Genomic DNA, 10,097 nt, shown 5'->3' on the forward strand with positions numbered 1-10,097 from the left:
CTGGAAGGCAGTGTTTGGCCGTAACTCCCAAAATTCCAACTGCCCAAATGCTGTGACCCAGCCCGGCCTTTCTCAGAATTCCTCCACCCGTCGGCTTACACGCGTGCGAAATGACCTTTATTGTAGCCTTGCTGGTAACAGCAGAACGCTATGGAGGGGGGACTGCATGACAGTCCCTTCGTATGACGGAATACCACGCAGCCTTGAGAGGGATGCAAATCTCCACAGCGCGATGTGCAACAATCTCGAAGGTAGAGTTAATTCAAAAAGCAGAGCGCTGGAGACGGCGCCAGGCAGCTGTTCTCGACTGGAGCGCCAGCGCCCCCTAGGGGACAATTCGGAAATTAATGATGTCGTTTGTAGCGGTCGAAAGATCAGGACCCCTGGCATCTGACCCATGGCAGGACAGCGATGTTAAATATCCATTCTATAACGTGTAGGACGGTTGGACACATCAAGGAATTGTCCCGTACACCGCTCAACTTTCCCCTGTATTTCTGGGCAATGACACAGGTGAGAAGCCTGTTCACGACCTGACCTGGAAGCTAGCTCCATTCCACCCACATCCCTTTGTTTTAAATGGTTTTAAAATACATTGAATTTTCCAGGAATAAAACTGCCATGAAATCCTAGGGAAGATTTTTCTTTGTCTCCATTAAAACTTTATTGTCCAGCAGTGAGCTAGACAGAGGAGGGCAAAGGGGGAAAATTTGCGACAACTGTAATAGAATAAACAGGAATAAAAAATAAATAAATGAGCCCTGGCTGGTGTGACTCAGTGGATTGAGCATCGGCCTGAGAACTAAAGGGTTGCAGGTTCGATTCCCAGTTGGGGCACATGCCTGGGCTGCGGGCTGGGTACCCAGTTGGGGGCATGCAGTAGGCAACCAGTCAGTGTTTCTCTCCCTCTCTTTCTCCTTCCCTCCCCACTCTCCAAAAATAAATGAATAAAATCTTTAAAAATGTATAAACGAATAACAAGTTTAAAAAAAACTTTATCAAGGCTCCTTCTCAATTTGAAAACATTGTGTCCCCATGACCGCCTGGCTCATGCGACTGAGCTGCTAACACGACACGCCAACACACGTCCCCGAGTGTGGTTCTGGTTTCCACACCAGTGATTCATGTGCATTCGCAAGCTGCTGTTCCCACGTGGGGTTCAGCCTGAACTTTCACACACAGAAATACATACTATGTTTTTCTACGGTACTTTCTTTTCATTTTCCTCTATATCACCTTATACAGTATATACTACGTGTAAAATACTTCATATATATATTATATGTACAGGTATTACATGCTTACTATATGAAGTTTATATAGATTTCTAAAAATATTATGCATAGGAACATTATATTGTGCATGAATCTCATTTCTGAAAATTTCTTAGAGGAAAGTTACAAAATATATGCGTTCCTTGGTAAGGGCCGTGTGAGCTCAGCGAGCACCAGCTAGTGCCACGCAGTGTCCTTGCCCCTCAGGGGTGCAGGGTTTGCTTCTTAGTTCGACCGAGGCTGCCCAGAGAGTGTGAGCCACCTGCCCAGTGTGGCCGTGTCAAGGCTGAGGCCTGGTCACGGTGACCCACACTGAGGAGCAGCCCTCCCAGCTGGGCCGAGACCAAAGGCTTGGCCTGTCTCTGTCTGTCTCTGCCCTTTTCTCTCTCTTTTGATTTACTGCGCATTTCTCTCTCTCTCTCTCTCTCTTTTTTTTTTCCTTTTTCGTTTTTGAGTGTTTTGTGTGTGCCGAATACTGTTGTCGACACTTGGAGGCAGCGGCGAACAAGCCACACCAGGTCCGCGCTCACACTCTGTAGTGCAAGAAACACCAACGGATGAGTAAATAAGACACTGTCACACAGCCACGACACCTCTGAGGACAGCAGAACAGGTCACGTGACAGAGAAGGCCTGGGACCGCCTAGAGAAAGGAGGAAGGAGTGGGGCAGGGATTACCGCTGGAGATTAGCTCAAGGTGAAGGCCGAGGCAGGGAGGAGCAGGCTGGGATGAAAGGAAGTACTTGGCCGCGGCGCGCGAGGTCCCAGTAACTTACACGGAGAGAATATCGTGCCGGTTACAAACCCAGGCCCTCGGCCAGACCTGGATTCAGCTGCTGGCTTCGCGCCTTTTTCACTGCGTGACCTCAGCGAAGTTGCTCAACCTCTCCGGGTCTCGCTCCTTTCATTGTAAGACACGTGTAATCACGGTACTTACCTGGCCACAGACCCTGGCGCGCTGTGAATCTTAGACTTTAGCAGGACCCCCTTTTTTAAACACAGAAACCAGAGCGAATTAAAGCCTCCTGAAGTGCATTTAAGCACCGATTTCCTTGCTGACTTGTTGGGGGAAACGGTCAGCTTTCTGGGCCTTGGTTTCTTCATCTTTAAAGTGGAAATGCGAGTATTTCTGGTCCTACTTCCCCCTCAAGAGCTCTAGGTGTAGACAGATGGAAAGTTCCAAAACCGGGAAAGGGCGCCCGGAGGGCAGTTTCTTCTTCTCCTCCCCCTCTCCTGGCAGCTGCCTCCTCGGCTGCCCCTCAGGCTCCTGGAGAGGATGGCGCCCTGACCTCTCTGAGCTGCTGCGCGGGGAAGGCAGTCTCCTCACCTAGGCCCCGGCCAGTGCTTCAGAGCCAGGCCGTCCGATCAACCAGAGGAACCCCTTCCATGTCCTCATCGGGACTCCTCTCGTTTCCCACGTGCCCGTTTACAAGGTCCTAAGTCACCCGTCGGAGGAGCCTCACATCACTGCCCGGAGGGGGTGCGGGAGTCACTTGCTGCGCACGTCTCACAGACGGGGAAGCGGACCTGTCTACGTGACGCGGGGCAGGTATCTCTGGGGCCCTAGGGCGCCTGCATGGAGAAGGGCCAGGAGAGGTCAAGGTGGGCTGGGCGGGCTGGGGTGGAGGACGGGGCCGAGCCAGCATTCGGTAGAGCCTCGTGTTGTGAGCAAAAGGTCCGGGGGCTGATGGGCTCGGGCTCTGCTGCCAACACTACTGCTCAGTAGCTGGGAGACAAGGCCCTGGGGTCTCCTGCATCTGGGAAAGGGGGACAGTGCCCTGCGGTGTGGTTAGGAGGACTCGGCGACGTGTGCAGACTGGGCTTGCGACACGACGTTCTGATTCAGCTCACTGACATCCTGGCTCAAGCGATTAACTAGTAGTTCCCGCAGCCCCCGCCTGCTGCCCTTCCTGTCCTGTCCATTGCGCAACCTGTCTGCCGCTGCCCTTGACAAAAGCTGGCTCCAACTTCTGGAGTCCACCAGCAAGGCAGCCACAGTCTCCCTCCCCCCCCCCCCGGGGTCACAGCTGCCCTCCAGGGGTTCTCAAGGTCAGAAAGGGGTACAGTACTTCATCGCAGTCCTGGCTGTGTGTCTGAGTAGGTTGGAGTCTCCTCCCACTGTCGGGAAGGTTGTGGGTTTGATCGCTAGTTGGGGCTTAGGAGAAGGCAACCGGTCCATGTGTTTCTCTCTCTCGCCACCCCCCACCCCCGCCCAAAAGCAATGAAAAAATATCCTCGAGTGAGGACCAAAAGCAAAACCAAAAACAATTACTTCAGTAAGCCAAAGTCACCCGGCAGGAAAGAGGCGGAGCTGGAATTTGAGGTCAGCAGGCAATGATGCAGCCCCCCCCCAGCCCACCGCCCAGGTTTCCAGGGAAGAGTTGACTCCCCTTCTCTGCCACCTGCCACCTGCTTGTCCTGGAGGCCACTCTGGCTTCTGGGAGACGCGCTGGGGTCAGTGTTTGCTCCCACTGGGAAGTTCTTCAGATCACCCACTGCTCTCAGAATATAGGAAACCAAAACCAGGCCCTGGCCGGCGTGGCTCGGTTGGCTGGAGTACTGTCCCCTGGCCAGAGGGTCGTGGGTATGGTTCTGGGTCAGGGCGCATACCTAGGCTGTGGGTTTGATCCCAGGCACCTGCATTCCCTGGGCTCGTCCAGGTGTGTATGCTCCCCAGGGGCGTGTACGGGAGGCGACCCATTGATGCTGCTTTCTCACATTAGTTTCTCTCTCTTCCTTCCTCTCTCTCTAAAAAACAAACAGTGAAAAAATGTCCTCTGGTGAAGATAACAAACAAACAAACGAAACTCCCCAGAACTTGAACCCAGTGATGTGCTGTCTGTCTCTCTCCTGTAGGGGGCAGATGCTCCCACGTCTGGGTAGGAGAAGTGAGCCCAACACATCCTTCCAGGTACCCATCCCCCACCGCCCTGACCCTACCGCTGAGGGACTGGTTCCCCTTCTTCCACCTTTGCCTTTGTCCAGCTGAGGGGCCCTGGTGGTCCTGGTGTGAGGGGTGCCCTGCACGGGAGTCTGCAATGGGCCAGGTGCAAGTCGCCCCAAGATGGACAGAATTCTGGACCCCAGGCCAGCAGAATGGGAAGTCACACGGGGGATCCAGGTGGGGTGGGGGGACATAGAGGCCAGGGGTAGGGAGGAGAGGGCAAGGTGGGCTGAGGGGCAGGTGGGCAGTCTCCCCGGTTAAGGGCTGTGTGTGCGGTGGGTTGCTGAAAGACCCCCAGGGGAGGGGCCCCCACAAGGGTGGTGTCTTCACTACACCTGTGTGTGCGCTTGTCCCGGGTCCTGTGCTAGCGGCTCTGCGGGCATGAGCTCATTCCGTGGACGGGAGGCCTCGCCGCCGATGTCCTCAGTGTACAAATCAGGACAATGAGGCAGGCAGGACAAGTCAAACCACACAGCTTGTAAGAGGAGGGGGCCGAGAGGAGTGTTCTCACTAGCACCAGGTTACTGGTTGCATAGGAGGTGGTTCAGCCAGATGACAGGCCCTCAGACCTGCACCTCAGATCTCTGCGGCTACCAATGCTTCTTCCCAGGGGGAGACCTGGGGCTGAGGACCCTGGGCCAGAGGATCCGTTAAGGCCCCTCCAGCCAGGGCGTCTGCAGAGCCAAGCAAACCAGTTCCCTCCCGGGGTTCCTCTGACCTCCTTACCCTTCCCCACTCACCCCTCCCCCACCCTTCATTCCACAACCCACAGCTGCATTGAAAGATATCACCCAGCATCACTCTCCCTGCGGAGAGACGTGGTCCTGCCCCCAGGGCCCAGTGGAGTGGCAGCTGCTCACTGTAGACTCTGAGCCTCCCAGCTGGCAGGGAGCAAGCGAGTGCTCACCCATTGTGCAGATGAACACACTGAGGCCAAAGGCGAATCTAGAATTCTCGTCCAGGCCCTGGCCAGGTAGCTCAGTTGGTTAGAGCATCATCCCCAAATGCTAAGGTTGTGGGTTCCATCTCCGGTCAGGGCACATGTAAGAATCAACCAGTGAATGCATACATAAGTGGAACAACAAATCGCTGTTTCTCTCTTCCCCTCTAAAATCAATAATTTTTTTTAAAAAGCATTAAAAAAAATCAATTTTTTTTTAAAAAGCATTCTCATCTGCACGCCAGTTTACAGATGCAAGGGAAATTCGCAGAAGCAGCTGTCACAGGACTGGAAAGCGGCTGCCTAGAGTCGGAAGTGAGAGAGGGCAGAGTACTACTTTGTGTTCTAATTCGACTGAAATTTGCATGTTCCACTCTGGTAAAATTGTAACTAATTACAAAGCAACAACAAGGAAAGTGGCCTGCCCAATGGCGGCTGGAAAAGCTCAGGCCCATGCTGGGACAGGACTTGACTTTACCCAGCAAGCACCTCTGTTGCCAAACACCCCTCCACAGCCTCTGGCCAGGGCACTGGCCTGTTTCTGACTCCCCTCCCCCACCCCCACCCCCAGCAGACAGCCCCGAGGGCCGGGCGGAGCCGGCAGGCAGCGATCAGCCGCCTGAGGAACTGGGGCAACAGTTGCTCACTGCGAGGTGACTCAGGCAGGAAGGGGACAAGTCAGTACAAGGGAGGGAGAGGCCGTTTTCTAAGCCCCAGCTCCAGCCCTAGTCTTCAGGGCCGCCAGACTGAACGAGTAAAAACACAAGACATCCAGTTAAATTTGAATTTGAGATACACAATGAATATATTTTTAAAGATTTTATTTATTTATTTTTAGAGAGAGGGGAAGGGAGGGAGAAAAAGGGAGAGAAACATCAATGTGTGGTTCCCTCTCACATGCCCCCAACTGGGGAGCAGGCCCGAAACCCAGACCTGTGCTGTGACTGGGAATTGAACCAGCGACCCTTTGGTTCACAGGCCAGCACTCAATGTACTGAGCCACACCAGCCAGTGTGCATAATGCATAATTTTTAAGTGCAAATATGTCTCGCATATTACATGAGATACTCTTATACTAAAGAACATAGTTTCTAATCTGAAATTCAAATTTAACTGGGCATCTTATGTTTTATCTGACAACTCAAGATCTCAGGGGGAAAGGCCCACCTCCCCTCCCCCCCAGGCAGCCGACTCTTCTATGGGGGCAGAACAATAGTTCTGAACGAAGAAAACCCTGAAGGGGCGATTGGAAGAAACAGGGAGAGGCTGAGAGAAGCGGAAGGAAGAAGAGAGACCATCACCTCTGAAAGCAACCCAGGGACTGCCCGGGAAGAACCTCGTAGCCAGAGGGACACCTCTAGGGGCATCACCACAGGCTCCGGAGTGGGACCTCCTGTCACTTGTGGTGCCTCAATCCAGCTCAGGGCCGGCATCTACAGCCCAGTCCTGAGGGCCAGCCGGGGTTGCAGCAGGAATTGAAATGGACCAGAAGAACACATGCAAGTTTTTAAGCAAGGGGGGTGGGGGGCCGGGCGGCAGGTATGTGAAATGCAGAAGTCACAGAGGAAAAGACTGCTAGAAAAGGAAGAGGATTGATTGCTAGATTTCAGACGACACAACAGCAACACAATTTCCGACGACAAAGTGACCATACACAAAGAGGAAAGGCAAAGGACACCTGCGACAGTGTGACACGCGGAACGTAGAAAGAGTTCCCACCCTTCGACAAGAAAAAGACAAACTCGGTAGAAAAATGAACAAAGAATAGTAAGGGAGTTTTATCTGTCAACGTGGAGGGTGTTTTTGGATGAGATTTCACATTTAAATGGATGAATTTTGGCTACCGCATATTGCCCACCATAATGTGGGTGGGCCCTTTCCAACCAGCGGAAGGCCTGGAGGGCAGAAACAGGCCGGCGCCTCCAAGTCCCGGGCGCTCCCTCAGGCCTTTGGGCTCTATCCACTCCGCTCTCCTGAGCCCCCCCAGCCTGCCGGCTCACACTGCAGAGTCGGGACTTGCTGGCCTCCGTGTCACGTGGGCCAGTTCATTTTCGTAAGTCTCTTTCTATGTGCACAGCAACTGGTTTCGTTTCCCTGGAGAACCCTGCCTGATACAGACACGAACAGGAAGTTCATAGGAGAAATATACCAGCAGAGTAAGCTGGGCACGGATGCTCAGCTTCCCTAGAGATCAAGGAGATGCAAATACAATAACCATAGACTGTCTTCTGTCACAAGACTGGCAAAAAAACAAATATTAAAGTGGCATATCTAATGTCGGTGAGTATACGGGAAATATGTTCCTCCAAATACCATGCCTGGGCGTGTAAAGTAGAAAAATGTTAAGGTATTTTGGCATGGATATTTCAAATGAGCATCAATGTTACATTCAGGGATTCAACCCCCAGGCAGTGCATTCAGGCACATAGTCACAAATATTCATTGCATACTTATTTGTAACTTTATTTATTTATTTTTAGAAAGAGGGGAAGTGAGAGAGAAAGAGAGGGGAAGAACCATTGATGTGTAAGGGGAACGTGGATTGGTTGCCTCCCCCACATCCCCACCGGGAATCAAACCGGTGATGCTTTGGTGTGCAGGCCTGTGCTCAACCCACTGAGCCACACCAGCCAAGGCTCATTTATTTGTAACTTTAAAGAGTTGGAAGCACATAAAAGCTCATCACAGGAGACTGGTTAAGTAAACTGTGTAACGTTTATAGCATGAAATGCTTGGCAACTGTCAAAAGAAACTACTAAGTAACTGGAAAAACATCCCACGTTCATGTTAAGACGGCAACACACACCCAGACTGACCTACGGGTTCAGTGCACCACCTATCAAAATCTCAGCTGTCTTCTTGGCACAAACTGACCCTAAAGTTCACATGGAAATTTGAGGGATTCAGAATAACCAAAAAAAATCTTGGAAAAGAAGTTGGAGGGCTCCCACGTCTCCCAACGTCAAAACTTGCTACAAAGTATGGTAATCAAGACAGTGTGGTGCTGCCTTTCAGGACAGGCACACAGATTAGTGGGATAGAATTGAGAGTCCCGAAAGAAACCCTCACAATTACAGTCAACTGATTTTGTCAAAACTAAACATCGCAAAGCCTGGCCAAAGGGAGCTGCTGGGGCGCGGAGAATAGAGCAAATGGGGATGGACCTTTTGATGTCAGATCTCTTTGTGACTGAACATTTGCTTCTTTTTTGCCTCCCTGATCTCAGAAGGATTCTCCCTCCTTAGAAGCAAAAAGCAGAGGGAAAGAGATTCCTGAGCTGGAGGGTGTAAGGACACTGAGGGGTTTCTTGAGGAACAGGGAGAGTTTCTGCAGTCCTTGGGGCGGGGCGGGGGGGGGGGGGCTGTACCTTCTCCACAGAAGTGGAGGGTCACTGCAGGCGCTTTGACAAGCTGTTTAGTAAATGTATTTCACATTTCTCTGCTAGAGTAATCGGAGTGGTTACCTATGATTGCAATTTTTCTGAATGCTCAGGTTCATACCTTGGCTACTAATTACTATCCTGTGAGTTCTGCCCACATGGGCCACCAAGTCCTCCAGGACTGCTTGTCCCTGAGGTCAATATCCCCAGGATGCTGATTTCTTCTGACTCAGTGTAGTTGTGACTAACAGGTTCTCTTACTGATTTGCCTGACACTCTATTTTTTAAAAAGATTTTATTTATTTATTTTCAGAGAGGGAAGGGAGGGAGAAAGAGAGATCGAGAGAAACATCAATGTGCGGTTGCTGGGGGCCGTGGCCTGTAACCCAGGCATGTGCCCTGACTGAGAATCGAACCTGTGACACTTCAGTTCGCAGCCCCCTGCTCAATCCACTGAGCTACGCCAGCCAGGGCCTCCTGACACTCTATTAAAAGCTGTGCATGTGCATACACACTGGTGGTTGATCAGTGGAAGCCTAACTGATACCCCCTTGCTTCAGGATACACAGGAAGGTAAATTTAATGCACGAATATCGCCGGCGTTCGTAAAGGTCCCGATTCTCAGCAGGAGCCGAATCCACTGCCCGCACCCTCACTAGCCCCAGGCTGCGCATCACTGCCCCACAATTAATTCCTCCACTCCTGCCCTCCTCAGACTTGGATTTCCCCGACCCCTAGCCTCACCCTCAGCTCAAGCTCTTTGCTTAGCTGTCCATCCCTTCCTCCGAGGCCCAGCACCAGGCTTTCTCCGGGCCTCCCTTCTCTCCCGGGGCGCCTCCCATCACCCTCTCTGCCTGGGCCAGGCCCTCTGGCGCTGGGCAGTGTGGCTCCTATTGTTGGCTGATCTGTGTAGTACATTTTTCTCTCCTCACCAGCCATGTGAATTCCTGGAAGGCAGCGCCGTCGGAAACTACAAAGTCACTTCCACTTTGCACCCATCCCCTGCCCGGCCTTGTACCAGGCACCCAGCAGCTCCTCAAACCCCGCTACACTGAACTTGGCATCCAATCCTTGCCCGAGGCTACCCTTTCCATCTGGTTCCCTTATGCTCTTTCCAACACCACCAGTCCCGCCGCTTCTCCACCCTCTCCCACCGGCGTTAGAATCCTCCCAGACTCAACTCAAAAGGTGCCCCCAAGCTGGAATTAAATCTCTTCTTCCAGCCTAGAGCTAAGCTACTATCTTTTTCCTGCACGCATCCACGCACTTGGCGCACGACCATGTACCTTACAGAAGGATCTCTGAGGGCTATTTATCCTTGGCCTCACAACTCTCCTTCCAGCCAGAGTTTAATGTGAGTTTGTTGAATAGAACAGAAACAGGATGCGCAAGTGTCTCAGATCCCAAAGCGGACATCCTGCAAACGCTCTCGAACGCACCCTCCGAGGGGCCGCTCCGCTCCGGGCAGGCGCGGCCCCACCTCCAGCAAACTATCAGGCGCCCTCACACGGCAGGGAGCAAGCCGGGGCATCCATCACATGATTCTCCAATCACATGATCC

At 52.4% G+C, this 10,097-nt stretch overlaps 1 long non-coding RNA gene across 2 annotated transcripts; it reads right to left on the bottom strand.

Moving 5' to 3' along the window:
* Positions 1 to 109: 109 nt before the first annotated feature.
* Positions 110 to 10,031, bottom strand: LOC123817445. Of its 2 annotated transcripts, none has more exons than XR_006785423.1 (3): positions 9,823 to 10,031; positions 3,884 to 4,021; positions 110 to 325 (listed from the first exon to the last, which is right to left on the bottom strand). It is a non-coding gene; the product is annotated as an uncharacterized LOC123817445 (long non-coding RNA). The 2 variants fall into 2 exon arrangements; XR_006785424.1 differs by lacking the exon at positions 110 to 325 and adding an exon at positions 1,102 to 1,916.
* Between the last annotated feature and the right edge of the window lie 66 nt (positions 10,032 to 10,097).

Source organism: Phyllostomus hastatus, unplaced genomic scaffold (assembly GCF_019186645.2).
Source record: "Phyllostomus hastatus isolate PE091 unplaced genomic scaffold, TTU_PhHast_1.1 phas_contig_210, whole genome shotgun sequence".
Classification (NCBI taxonomy): Eukaryota; Metazoa; Chordata; class Mammalia; order Chiroptera; family Phyllostomidae; genus Phyllostomus; species Phyllostomus hastatus.